Source organism: Sus scrofa, chromosome 15, assembly GCF_054392235.1.
Source record: "Sus scrofa isolate SSC_HxYL_T2T_F1_AM1 chromosome 15, Sscrofa_HxYL_maternal_Yorkshire_Landrace_v2.0, whole genome shotgun sequence".
Taxonomy (NCBI): Eukaryota; Metazoa; Chordata; class Mammalia; order Artiodactyla; family Suidae; genus Sus; species Sus scrofa.
The window spans coordinates 144562338-144574867 of record NC_139397.1 but is presented as its reverse complement, the minus strand read 5'-3'; the positions used below and the strand labels follow the sequence as shown (position 1 = coordinate 144574867).

General features: G+C 39.4%; 1 long non-coding RNA gene across 1 annotated transcript; it reads left to right on the top strand.

Moving 5' to 3' along the window:
* Positions 1 to 5746: 5746 nt before the first annotated feature.
* LOC146396180 (uncharacterized) lies at positions 5747 to 11710 on the top strand. Its single transcript, XR_014830225.1, has 2 exons — positions 5747 to 8990; positions 9300 to 11710. It is a non-coding gene; the product is annotated as an uncharacterized LOC146396180 (long non-coding RNA).
* Positions 11711 to 12530: the final 820 nt, after the last annotated feature.

Sequence of the window (12530 nt, the reverse complement as noted above, 5' to 3'; positions counted from 1 at the left end):
TTTCTTTACCTGTATTTTCCTCTCCTCCCCCCCCCTTTTTTTTTTGCATGCATTTTTAATGGAGGCAAAAATTGATTCTTGGAAGGTGAAAAACCTTATAATGGGAAAATCTATACTGCAGAACATATGCACAATATATCTGTGGTATTAAATTTTCATGGGGGTGAGAGAGGCAATTGGAGAAAAAAAGTAAAAAAGATCTTTAGGCAGGGGATTATGTAAAACACTTTGAGAAACACTCCTTTAGCTCAGATCTTTTACCTTTTCTTCCATGAAGCCTAGCCTAACCCAATTCCAGCAAACCCAATTCTTCCGTTTTCATATGCTTATAGGGCTTCATTTGTATGTCTGCAATATATTTAAGCTGGTTATATTTAAGCTTTTTCTCCTTTACCTGTGAACTTCTTTGATGCGTAATATCATGTCCCAACCAATTTAGTGAATTGCATAAAACAAGACAAAGGGGAAATTAGGTTTTATGACAGTTTGGGTTCTTCTAGAAATAGACCCTGAGATTTAAGTGCAAGTAGCTTTTTGGAAAGTTCAGGAACCATCGATGGGGAGTGGGGAAGTGGGACAGGGAAGGTGAGGAGGCTGTGAACTGTGCCATCAAGCCAGGCACCACATGTGAACAGAGCTGAATCCTGCGGGAAATTCTCAGAAATGTAAGACACCAAACCTGAAATGAAGCTGAAACAAAACAGTACCCACAACTCATGTAAGGATGGGGCGCTGGGGTATTTGTACTCTCCATCATTCACTGGCGAAGGGTTCTCGGGGATCTTCATCCACTGCAGTTGCTTCTGTGGCTTTGGGAAAAGCTCAGGTGGAGAGAACAGACACCAACAGTGAAGTCACAGGGCCCCAGACATGGGAAGGGCTAGGGGCTAAAGGCAGGGCACCTGGTAGTGTCAGTTGTAGGCTTTCTTAGCACTTTGTGACTGAAATAGTAGGAAGAAAGGTGATGGGTCGTTTTTGTTTGGAATGGGGGAACTCAATGTCAAAGACAGACTTTCTCAATGTCAGTTTCCCTGGATAACGTCAGTTCCATGAAGACAGGAAACACGCCTGTCTTATTCACCACTGTAAACCCAGCAGAGACCCCGATTCAACAAATGAGAGGTTTCATGAATAAATGGTGGAATAAACCAGCTCCAGGGTTTAAGAGATGTGTTTTTTTACTGTGTTTCAATTCCAGGGAGGCCAGAGAAGGTGAGGCACACGGTGATAATGAAAGCTGACAAGTGTCAAGGACTCTTAGAAAACAGACTAACCACAGGGTAGAATTGTTTCTGGTGGTGGCCAGGGCTGCTTATTGAAACTTTGGCATTTTTGTGACTGTGCAACTTGGAGTTATTCAAATCCACTGAACTCAGACACGCCCAGGCTAGGTCCTACCCACTTTCTTCATCTAGTCCTTCGTCTAGTGCCCTGAAAACAAGCAATGTTGCCTGGCAGTGGGCAGTGAAATATCTGTGTTCAGCTAAGTTTGGAACCATGGAGAGTCCACGTGCTGAGTACCTTCTCTTTCTGTTATGGGCTAAATTGTGCCCCAAACTCCCTTAAAAATATAGGAAGAAGTCCTAATCCCTATTGCCTCAGATGGTGACCTTCTTTAGTAATAGGGTCTCTGCAGAGGTAATCAAGGTAAAATGAGGTCATTAGGATGGGACTTAATCCAATACGACGTCCTTGCAGAAAGGAGAAATTTGGACCCAGAGACAGACATTTACAAAGGGAACATGGTGTGACAACACCCAGAGAGAAGACAGCCATGTGTCTGGAATCATGCATCTCCAAGCCAAGGCATGCCAAGGCTCACCAGCAAACACCAGAAGCTAGAAGAGGCAAGGAAGGATTCTCCCTTCCAGCTGCCAAAGAGACCATAGCTCTGCTGACACCTTGAATTTGGACTTGTAGACTCTAGAACTATCGGACAATAAATTTCTGTTGTTTCAGGTCGCCCAGTTTTTGGTACTTGATTATGTCAGCCTTAGAGAAGGAGTACACTTTTTTTTCCCTTTCTTTTGCCTAAAGATTTTCTAAATAATTGTCCTCTCCCTCCCTCTCTTCGTCCTACTCTTTGCTTGTTTTCTTACACGTGGTGCATTGGTTGATAGTGTACATTTGCTAGTGGGTTTCTTCAGTAAGGAAGGACATTTCATGCTTAGACCATTTGGAGGACAGCAGAGAAGCCCTCCTTCAGATGTTTGGACCCCTTGGCTGTTATTCACAAGGGAGCCATCTTCCTCATTGAAATTGTTTACTATCCCTGCCAGGACTGGGTGGGGATGAGCCTTTTCTGCTGTTGTAGTTTGGTGAGACTGGCCTAGGAGATGACCTGTATCTCCTATACGTGCTTCTTGAGGGGCTGCGGGCATGGAGCCCTTCATTTCCAAGGAAATTCCTGTGATTTCAAAAGTGGACTGAGTATGGCCATTAGTCCTGGGTGCCATGGCTGAGTGTTGTCAGCATCCTACTAGTGTCTGGTCATGGACATGGACCAGAGATCATTGCCAAGGTGATTTTCAGAATGTAGCACTCTAGTTGACGGAAGTGGGTTGTGGTGTGGAGCCAAGAAATGGGACAGGGTGAAGTAAGATGAGAACAGGGCAACTTGGGCGTGTGGGTAATTTGATGGCATTGATTAATTCCAGTAATGTTGTTTTCCTTTATTCTCTTAATCATTTGTTTCTATATGAAACATTCATTTTGTGACAGCTCTGTGTCAGGTGCTTTGCAAGGGATATAAAGGGTTATAAAGAAGGGGCAACATTATAAACAGTACATTCAGGTGTTCTGGGTGGTGTGAAAATGCTGACTATTGTTCAAGGTATGGGTCAGTCCTAAAGCAGACAAAGAGGTTACCTCTACCTGAGCTGGGAGGAGGAGCATTTCTAAAAAGCATATAAAGATGTCATCATTCTTGAGAGGACGGTCAACAAACTAGAGTTGCTATTTCCCTTGACAAGGGTTAATTTTTGCTCTTAAAAAGAAAGAAGAAAAATTAAACTCTTCTAAAGGTATCATGTATAGCAAATGAATTCTGTGTCCTCTGTAGATGACTTTGCAGCACAGTGCTCACTGTGCCCTGATCAAAGGGAACTCTGGCTTGCCAAAGCTCTGGCATGTCACCTTCATGACCATTTTAAAGCCTGGGGACAAAATTATTTTTAGTTTACTTCTAACCTGCCAAGATGATGTTCAATCCTGCATCAACCAAAACATTGTTCTACAGAGGAATTTTGCCTAACAAAAAGGAAGTGAAAATAAAACCCAGTGTGTGTGGGTATAAAAGTCTACATTCAGAACATTTATCTGTTCTGTCCCAAAGAGGAGAGTATTCACTGACAGTGTAAAGCCAAGCAGTTTTTTTTTTTTTTTCTTTTCATGGCCACACTTGTGGTATATGGAAGTTCCCAGGCTAGGGGTCCAACTGGAGCTGCAGCTGAACCTTGAACCACAGCCACAGCAACACCAGATCTAAGCTGCATCTGAGACCTATGCCGCAGCCTGCAGCAATACCGGATTCTCAAACCACTGAGCAAGGTCAGGCATTGAACCCGCATTCTCACAGAGACAGTGTTGGCTTCTTGACATTGGACCCCCGTCTCTGCCTCGGGTGATTGAACCCACGCCATGGCAGAGGCAACACCAGATCCTTAACCTGCTGCACCACACCGGGAACTCAAAGCCAAATATTTCAAATGCAAAAGTGCAGGTGTCTCTGGGGCCTGAATGAAGTCCTATGAGGGAATATGAAAAACAGTCTCTGGACTCCTAAAACATTTGGTTTGGTTTCCAAATCTTAGGTTGTTTTGTCTGACTTCTTTTCATTCTTTTAAAAGTGTGTTTATGCTGTTTTGTTTTTATTCTCTGCTCTGTGCCTTTGTTTATTGCTTGGGAGGAAGATAAGCTCTAAGGGGTATTTCTGGCTGTGCACTTGCTTCTGTCAGAATTGTAAAGGCTGCCTTGTGTTTCCTTCACTAACACATGTGTGTCAGACAGTGACACAGATAAGCGGCCACTTGCTCTGTGCCTCACCTCCTATTTAATTACCAATAATTTACGATAGATATATCAAATTAATACACACTGGCTTTTTTAAATGGTAGAAATTACAAATTAAGAGAAAGAGCAAAGGAAAGGGGAAAAAAATGACATGCAATTCACCGACCTAAAGATGGGTACTGTTAACACTTTGGTGTATGTGCTTCCAGATATTTCAAATTAGTGGTCTAAATCTAAATGGAAGAAAATAAAGAGGGAAAGTATAAAGATAATTTGAGTCATATGTTTAGAATCATGCATTTTTTTTTTTTGTCTTTTGTCCCTGGCTAGGGGTCCAATAGGAGCTGTTCTACACCACAGCCACAGCAACACCAGATCTGAGCCATGTCTGCAACCTATAGCACAGCTCATAGCAATGCAGGATCCTTAACCCACTGAGCATGGCCAGGGAACAAACTTGCATCCTCATGGATGCTAGTCAGATTTGTTTCCACTGAGCCACAGTGGGAACTCCTCATATGTTTAGAATCATGATTGAACCAAGGATTTTCTGATTCTGCAGCCTTCCATTTCCCTGTGTGCCTTATACTGTTCATTACAAAATCAAGTCCATTGTGCAGGATGATATAGTAGTGACCTTATCAGCTCTAGACAGAGGTGCAGGGGTAGCATGCTGGGCTGAGAACTGAAGCAGTCGTCAGATGACTGGGCTTCTGCATCCATTGTCTTTGAAGCCTGTAGTTTGGGGGGACCTAGGACAAGTCGCTTCACTTCTCTGGGCTTTGCTTTTTGCATTTGTGAAGTGAGAGAGTTGGTCTAGTTCATCTGGAAAGCATAGTCTGTATTCCTGGCTAGTTTATCCCGCAGAGTTTCGTGGCTCATGGCTCCACATTGATTTATGAGGGAGGATAGGACCGATATGCCTGTAGGAAGAGGTGTCTGAGAAGAGAGATAGGAAACTAACCACAATCAGATAGTAGCTGGCCTTGGCAAAACCAGAAAAATCTGAGCTGGAAAGAAACAGAGTCTGGAGGAAAGGACCTGTGGAAATGATAGATAATGCTGATATGTACTTCATAACATTTTATGTATATCTTCCCAACACAAAGCATTCTTCAGTGGACTTGGTTTTTAATGGATAAAAAAATATGAGTTGACATGCTTTTGCCTAGGATGCAGATAGCTAGAAATGGCATCACTTTCATCTTGTAAACAAAAAAAAAAGCGAGAAAATTTACAAAATCATAGATAGCTTCTTTTGAACTCAGCAAGGACCCAGGGATATAGTACATTCAAACAGCTTGAAATATGTAGACTATGAAGGCCTTTAAGAAGAGACCACATGTGAGTTATGGCTCACTTGTGCCAGAGGGTGGGTAGAAGATGTCTTGGAATAGTAGGTAAGAAAGGAGTTCCTGTTGTGACTCAACGGTAATGAAGCTGACTAGTATCCATGAGGATATGGGTTTGATCCCTGGCCTTGCTCAGTGGGTTAAGGATCTGGCAATGCCATGAGCTGTGGTGTAGGTTGCTGATATGGTTCAGATCTGGTATTGCTGTGGTTGTGCTATAGGCTGGTGGCTGTAGCTCTTGATTCGACCCTTAGCCTGGAAACTTCCAAATGCTGCAGGTATGGTCCTAAAAAGACAATAAATAAATAAATAAATAAATAAATAAATAAATAAATAAGGGAAGAAAAATTCAGCTAAAATAGTTAACAATTTTCTGAAGGTCAGTTGTGGCCTAGCATCAGGGTAGAGAAGCCATGGCAGCTGTATACCCATGAAGGATTCACACCATCTTACAGGCTCTTCTAAACAAACTGCCCCTGGGGCTTAGGAGGGGGATTGAGAACCAGGCTAGAGGCCAGAGCAAGCCGCCTTTGATGGTGGCATTATCATGTTCAGAGCCTCACCTGGACTCTTCTCTCTAAAAAACGTAAGATTTCACAGCTGAGGTAGGGTGCAACTCCTGTCGTTCGCAGGGCACAGAGGAGAAGACCCACTGTAACTTGTGGAGAGGAAAAAAAAGAAACACCCTCTACATCTGGGGGAAAGGTGGGAAACCACTCTAAATCCAGGGCTACAGACATCCCTTGCAGCAAAGTCAAGATCATCGAAAGCATGACTTCCAAGACACAAGGACACAGGACATGCCCTAAAAGGCACTCGGTATGAAGCAATGATAGCCAACTTTTAGGGGCAGGGAAAAAGTGTCAAGAGAGACTGTCTCAGAGTCCCAGGTGTACAGAGGAGCCTGAAAGCTGAGGGTGGAGTAGGGCTATTGAGACACAACCTGCTGAAAACCAGACCCCACCCTGAAGGCAAAGTAATGCCTTAAATCTGTAGCACAGCAATAAAACCCAAACCCAGCCCATTCCAGGCTAGACTGACGTGACACACCACACTGATGCTTACTAAGCAAAGAAAGAATGTGGACCATTTCAGCTATAAATGCTCTTTACCACACATGCAACAGACATGCTGTTTAGAATTTGGTAAAAAATATGACATACCATACAAAAAAATCATAAGGAGAAACCACTTGTCTCCTCCATTGTGAGGAGACAAAGCCATTAACAAACCAGACTCAGGAATGACTCGAGTATGGAGTTAAAAATAACTGCGATAAGCATATTAAAGGCTCTAGTGAAAAAAGTGGAGGGAATGCATGAACATATGGTGAACTTCAGCAAAGAGAAACTGTAAGAAAGAATCAAATGAAACTGCTGGGGAAACAAGAACAAGAACAAAAACAGCAATAGAATAACAGAGATAAAGACAGCTTTTAATGAGCTCATCAGTAGACTCCACACAGTCAAAGGAAGAATAAGTGAACTTGAAGATAGGTCATTGTGTTGCTTTTCTATTATATTTCACTGTTTTCTCCTCCAGGCTTTATCATTTGGTTTCTTTTGCTTGCTTTTAGGTTTCCTTTATTCTTCCTTTTCTTTTTCTTAAGGTTGAAGCTGAGTTTATTGAATAGAGAACTTTCTTCTGTATTTCTAATCTATTCTAATATTTCTAATATTGGCATTTGTGCTGTAAAATTTCCCTTAAAGTACTGTTTTATTGGCATCTCAGAATTTTTGATATATTCCATTTCCATTTGGTTCAAAATAATCTCTTCTTTTGTTTTTCTTGCTTTTTAGGGCCACACCTGCAGCATGTGGAAGCTCTCAGGATAGGGGCTGAATCAGAGTGGCAGCTTCTAGCATATGCCACAGCCACAGAGATATGGCATCTGAGCCATGTCTGTTACCTAACACCACAGCTCTCAGCAATGCTGGATCCTCAACCCACTGAGTGAGGCCAGGGATCGAACCTGCAACCTCATGGTTACTAGTGGGGTTTGTAACCTGCTGAGCCACAATGGGAATTCTCCCAAATAATTTCTGTTTTACCTTTAGATTTATTCTTTCATCCATGGGTTATTTAGAAGTGTGCTATTTAGTTTCCATATATTTGGAAAATTTACAGGGATTTTTCTGTTACTACTTTGTATAACTCAATTCAGAATTTATTGAATTTTTTTCATGGCTCAGAGCTTTGTCTTAGCAAATGTTTTATGTATACTTGAATTCTATTGATTTTTTGGTGAAGTAGTTTATAATTATCAATCATATCAGGTTGGTTGATGGTGTTAGTCAAATCTTCTGCATCCTTAGAGACTTTCTGTCTACTTATTCTATCAATTTTGGAGAAAAAAGTATTGAAATTGCCACCCATATTTGTGGGTTTTGTCTGTTTATTCTTGTGGTCTCTCATTTTTACTTGCTTCTTTATATTTAGAATGAATATCTTATAGGCAACATAGAGCAGAGTTTTGTTTTTTTGTTTACTCTCACTATATTTTTCTTTAATTTGAGATATTTAGGCCATTTATGTTTTATATAATTGATGCTATATTAATTTTAAATCTATCACCTTATTTGTTTTGTATTCGCATTATCTTTTTTCTTCTATTTCTCCCTTTTTTATAATTCTATTTTCTTTTCTTTATTATTATACATAGCTATTTGGTTTGTTATTTTTGTTATTGCTTTATGATTTATAGTATATACCTTTAATTTATCACAGCCTACCTTCAAATGATATTAAACCATGTCACACATACTGTTAGATCCTTACAATAGTGTACCGCCATTTTTACCATTTCTGCCCTTTGTACTAGTGTGGCAATATGTCTTACTTTTATATATGCTAAAATCCCATAAAACTGTTATTTTTAATAATTTTTAAATAGTCAGTTCTCTTTGAATGACTTTTAAGTAAAAAGAACAACATTTATTCAGGGGAAAGAATTCTAGGTTTAAAATTCCACATTTTAAATTTTAGTACTTTAAAGCTGTTATTTTACTGTCTTCTCACTTACTGTACTATTTTCAGTAAGAAATCAGCTATCATCTTTGTTCTTTTGATTATGATTATGGAATTTGATTATTATGTATGGTGGTGTAATTTTCTTGTATTTCTTGTGTTTGGGGCTTATTGGGATTCTTGTATTTGTGGATTTATAATTTTCTCAAATTTAGAAGATTTCTGGCTACTATTTCCTCAGATTTTTTTTTTTTTTTTAGGGCTGCACCCAGGGCACATGGAAGTTTCCAGGCTAGGGGTCGAATTGGAGCTGCAGCTGCTGCCCTGTGCCACAGCCACAGCAATACCAGATCTGAGCCATGTCTGTGACCTTCACTGCAGCTCACAGCAGCACCAGATCCTTTAAACCACTGAGTGGGGCCAGGGATTGAACTTGCATCCTCATGGATACTAGATGGGTTCATTCCTGCTGAGCCACAATGGGAACTCCAATATATCAGGATTTTTGTTCCTTAGCTCCTTGATATATATGTTTTCCCACGTCTCTCTCGGTTTTATTTCGAATAGTTTCTGTTTTTATGTCTTCAAGTTCATCAATTTTTTTTCTATTATGGAATCTGATTAATAGCATCCAGTATCCTTTTCCCATTTAACATTGTAGTTTTTATTTTTATTTTTATTTTATTTTATTTTATTTTTTTGTCTTTTTTTTTTTTTTTGCTATTTCTTTGGGCCGCTTCCCCGCGGCATATGGAGGCTCCCAGGCTAGGGGTCTAATCGGAGCTGCAGCCACCGGCCTACGCCAGAGCCACAGCAACGCGGGATCCGAGCCATGTCTGCAACCTACACCACAGCTCACGGCAACGCCGGATCGTTAACCCACTGAGCAAGGGCAGGGACCGAACCCGCAACCTCATGGTTCCTAGTCGGATTCGTTAACCACTGCGCCACGACGGGAACTCCCTGTAGTTTTTATTTTTAAAAGTTAGATTTGGATCTTTTGGATTTGGATAGATGTCTTCACTATCTCCACTTACCGTTTGGAATACATGAAATACAGTTTCAGTGCATTACCTTGTCATGATAACATTGTCAGTTCTGGGTAGGTTTTGACTAGTTGATTTGTCTCTATTACAGATTTTATTTTCCTGCCTTTTTGCATGCCTGGTGATTTTTCATTGGATGTTAGAGATTTTGATTTTACCTTGTTGGTTGCTGGATATTTTTGTATTCCTATAAATATTTTTTAACTGTTTTTGTAGAATTTAGTCAAATTACTCTGGAGCACTTTGATCATTTTGGATTGTCTTTTACAGATGTGCAGGTGGAATCAGAGTGGCATTTAATCCAGTGTTAATTATTTTGTGCCACAGAGACTAGACATTGAGTATTCTACATGGTGCCCTATGACTCAGGGATTTTTCCATTCATTGGTGGAAACAATATTGCTGGCCCTCTCTGAGCATCAGCACATTAACCTCTAATTCTGTCCAGTGGTTCTTTTCCACTGTTGGTTATTCTGATTAATACTCAGATGAATATTTAATGGGATCCTCCGACGATGTCCAGAGTTCTATCTCTGCGAAGATTTCTCTTCTTTTTTGTCTCCCTGGGCTTTCATTTCTGCTTCCTTAGCTCAGGGACTCTACTGAGCCCTATTTTTCTCCTCCTTGCACAGCAGCCTGAAAACTCTTTCAAGGTAGTAAGCTGGGCAGTTGTGTAGCTTACCTCATTTGTGTTACATCTTTCAGAGATCACTGTCCTTCATTGCCTTATATCTAGTGTCTCTCCAACTATTGTTTCATAATATTTCCCAGTTTATTTGGTTGTTTTAAGTGGCGGGTCTGTTTATTTTTTATCACTCCATCTCAACTGAAAATGAAGTTGAAATGTTGATCTTTAACAGCTTAATTGTATTCAGCGCAATAAGATACATCAGCAGGGGCATATCAGAATAACTTAGAGAAGAATAGATTTCTAGAGGCTTATTCCTGTCCAGTCCACATTATCTGGACAACTTGGCTTGTGTATGTTATTACTTCTTTCTATCATTCACTCACTCACATTCTCTTAGTTAAATATTCATCATTTAAATACAGGTTTGAGCTAATTCAGCTGAACTTGAGTTTTGTTCACGAGTGGATAAAATTTTTCTTCTGTGCTCCTACTCTTTGTCATTTTACATCAGGTGTTGCAAATTCAAGTGCCTATAAGGTTAGCAAGTCATGTGTAGGAATGAAGTTGGTAAGGCAGCAAATGATGTAAGTAGTCACTGATGTTTGGTACTGAAGAGAAAGCTGGCATGGGGGGAGAAGGGACCATGGTGAATTGTCCTAAGCGAATGAGGACAGTTGTGACAAACAGCTGGAGCTAATTATTGCCCTAAGGGAATGCAAATTACTTTTTGTAGATCTTCTGATCTTTCAAGAGAAGTGGAAATGCAGATTTCAATTATATATAATCTCAATTTTTGAATACCACTTCAAATTTTAATCATAAAGCTGTCTGTGAATCCAGGACAGCTTATTTCTAAGCCAAATATGCCTTCAGATTGTGAGCCTGCAATCTCTTTCAATGATAAATTGTTAACATATAGAAATATGGTTTAGAAAAATTACAGAAACTACTTATGCGAGGTATACAGCACATATGTATTTGTGTGTGTGTGTGTGTATTTGTATGTAAGTATTTCAGATCAGTATCAAAAAATAAATAACAGAATGCACACACACACACACTCCCCTAAGTGAGCCTTTCAGCTTTGGGGGCTTTTTGCATATTCTGTGGGCATGCAGTTATTTTATGCTTCTCCCACATAATCTCTTGATAGAATCTGTGATATTCAAAAAAAAGCTTCCATAATTAAAACTGCATGAATAAATATGGGTATGTGAACATGAGTATTTTCAGTTGGTTTAATAATAGCTATCACTTTAATAGATATAGACAGCCTTTTAAATTTATGAGTATCTAGATGTAGGCCTTTAAAATTAAGCTGTAACTTTTTTGAATATGGCAGTTACTAGGATAATTTGTGGTGAGAAGGTTTATGCCAAATTGGTGTAGGTCTTTCTTCTCTTGAAATACCAGATCAACATACATTTCATTAAAAGTTAATTCTTGAAATAAAATAGTATGTGTCTGCTAGATTTGGGGAGATTATCCAACCCTATTTTTAAGAGGACGAAAACTAACAGACAGATAAAATCTTTGTGCTAAAATGTGTTTAAATGAACGTTGAAGTAACTAAAATTTTCTTTTATTCATTCATATAATTAATCATGTAACACATTTGCTGTTTATTTAACAAAATATTTTTCTCACTTTAATGTTGTTTTTTTTGGGCTGAAAATGCTAGAATACATATTTAAAAGCAAAAATCTACGAAGTTACATTAAAAATAAGGAAAAATTATTAATCCTATTAAAGGACACAAAAGAGTATCGTACTTGTTTCTTTTCTCACATGTAGGGCCTGAATACACCAAAAAAAAAAAAAAAAAAAAAAAAAAAAAGACAAGTGGTATACAAAGTATGGAAATTAAAATTGAGTTCCATTATTCTTGCAGAACCCCAAAGTAATAAAATACAACGTGATGATGAGTGGAATGCCAAAGCCCTACTGATTTTTCCACACTTGTACAAATTAACATTTGTTTGGAGCACCGAGTTTTTCCATTAATTCAATTCACCCACTTGTTCCTTGTGGTTCTCTTGAGAACATTTGCTATATTTTTGAAGCTTGATTAGGGCCTTACTGAATCAGTAATTTGCAAGTTAAAACTGACCATTGTCGTCAGCCTTCAAAAGGCAGAGATGAACCAGGGAGGAAAACCTTTAATACCTTCCTTCTCATTTGAGTGAAGACAGTGTTCCAGTTATCTGAGAAAAAGAGGAAGCAGAATCTGCCTTCCAAAGAAGTGTTGTATTTTGGATACAGACTCAATACAAAGGTGAGATACACTGGATTTGAATTGGTAAAATATGTAAATCCTTTCCTCCTATACTGTCAGAGATTAATGTCTGAATAGGAGTAGGAAGCACCAACTGTAAAATTATACAGGGCATGGAGATTACCCATCTGCATAATGGGGCTTGATTTAGAGGCTCTATTTTAGGATCACACATAAAGCACCAACTGTAGAAAGCCAAGCTTTGTTTAATTTGTCCGGGGCAGTGCCCTCATTTTCTACAAATACTA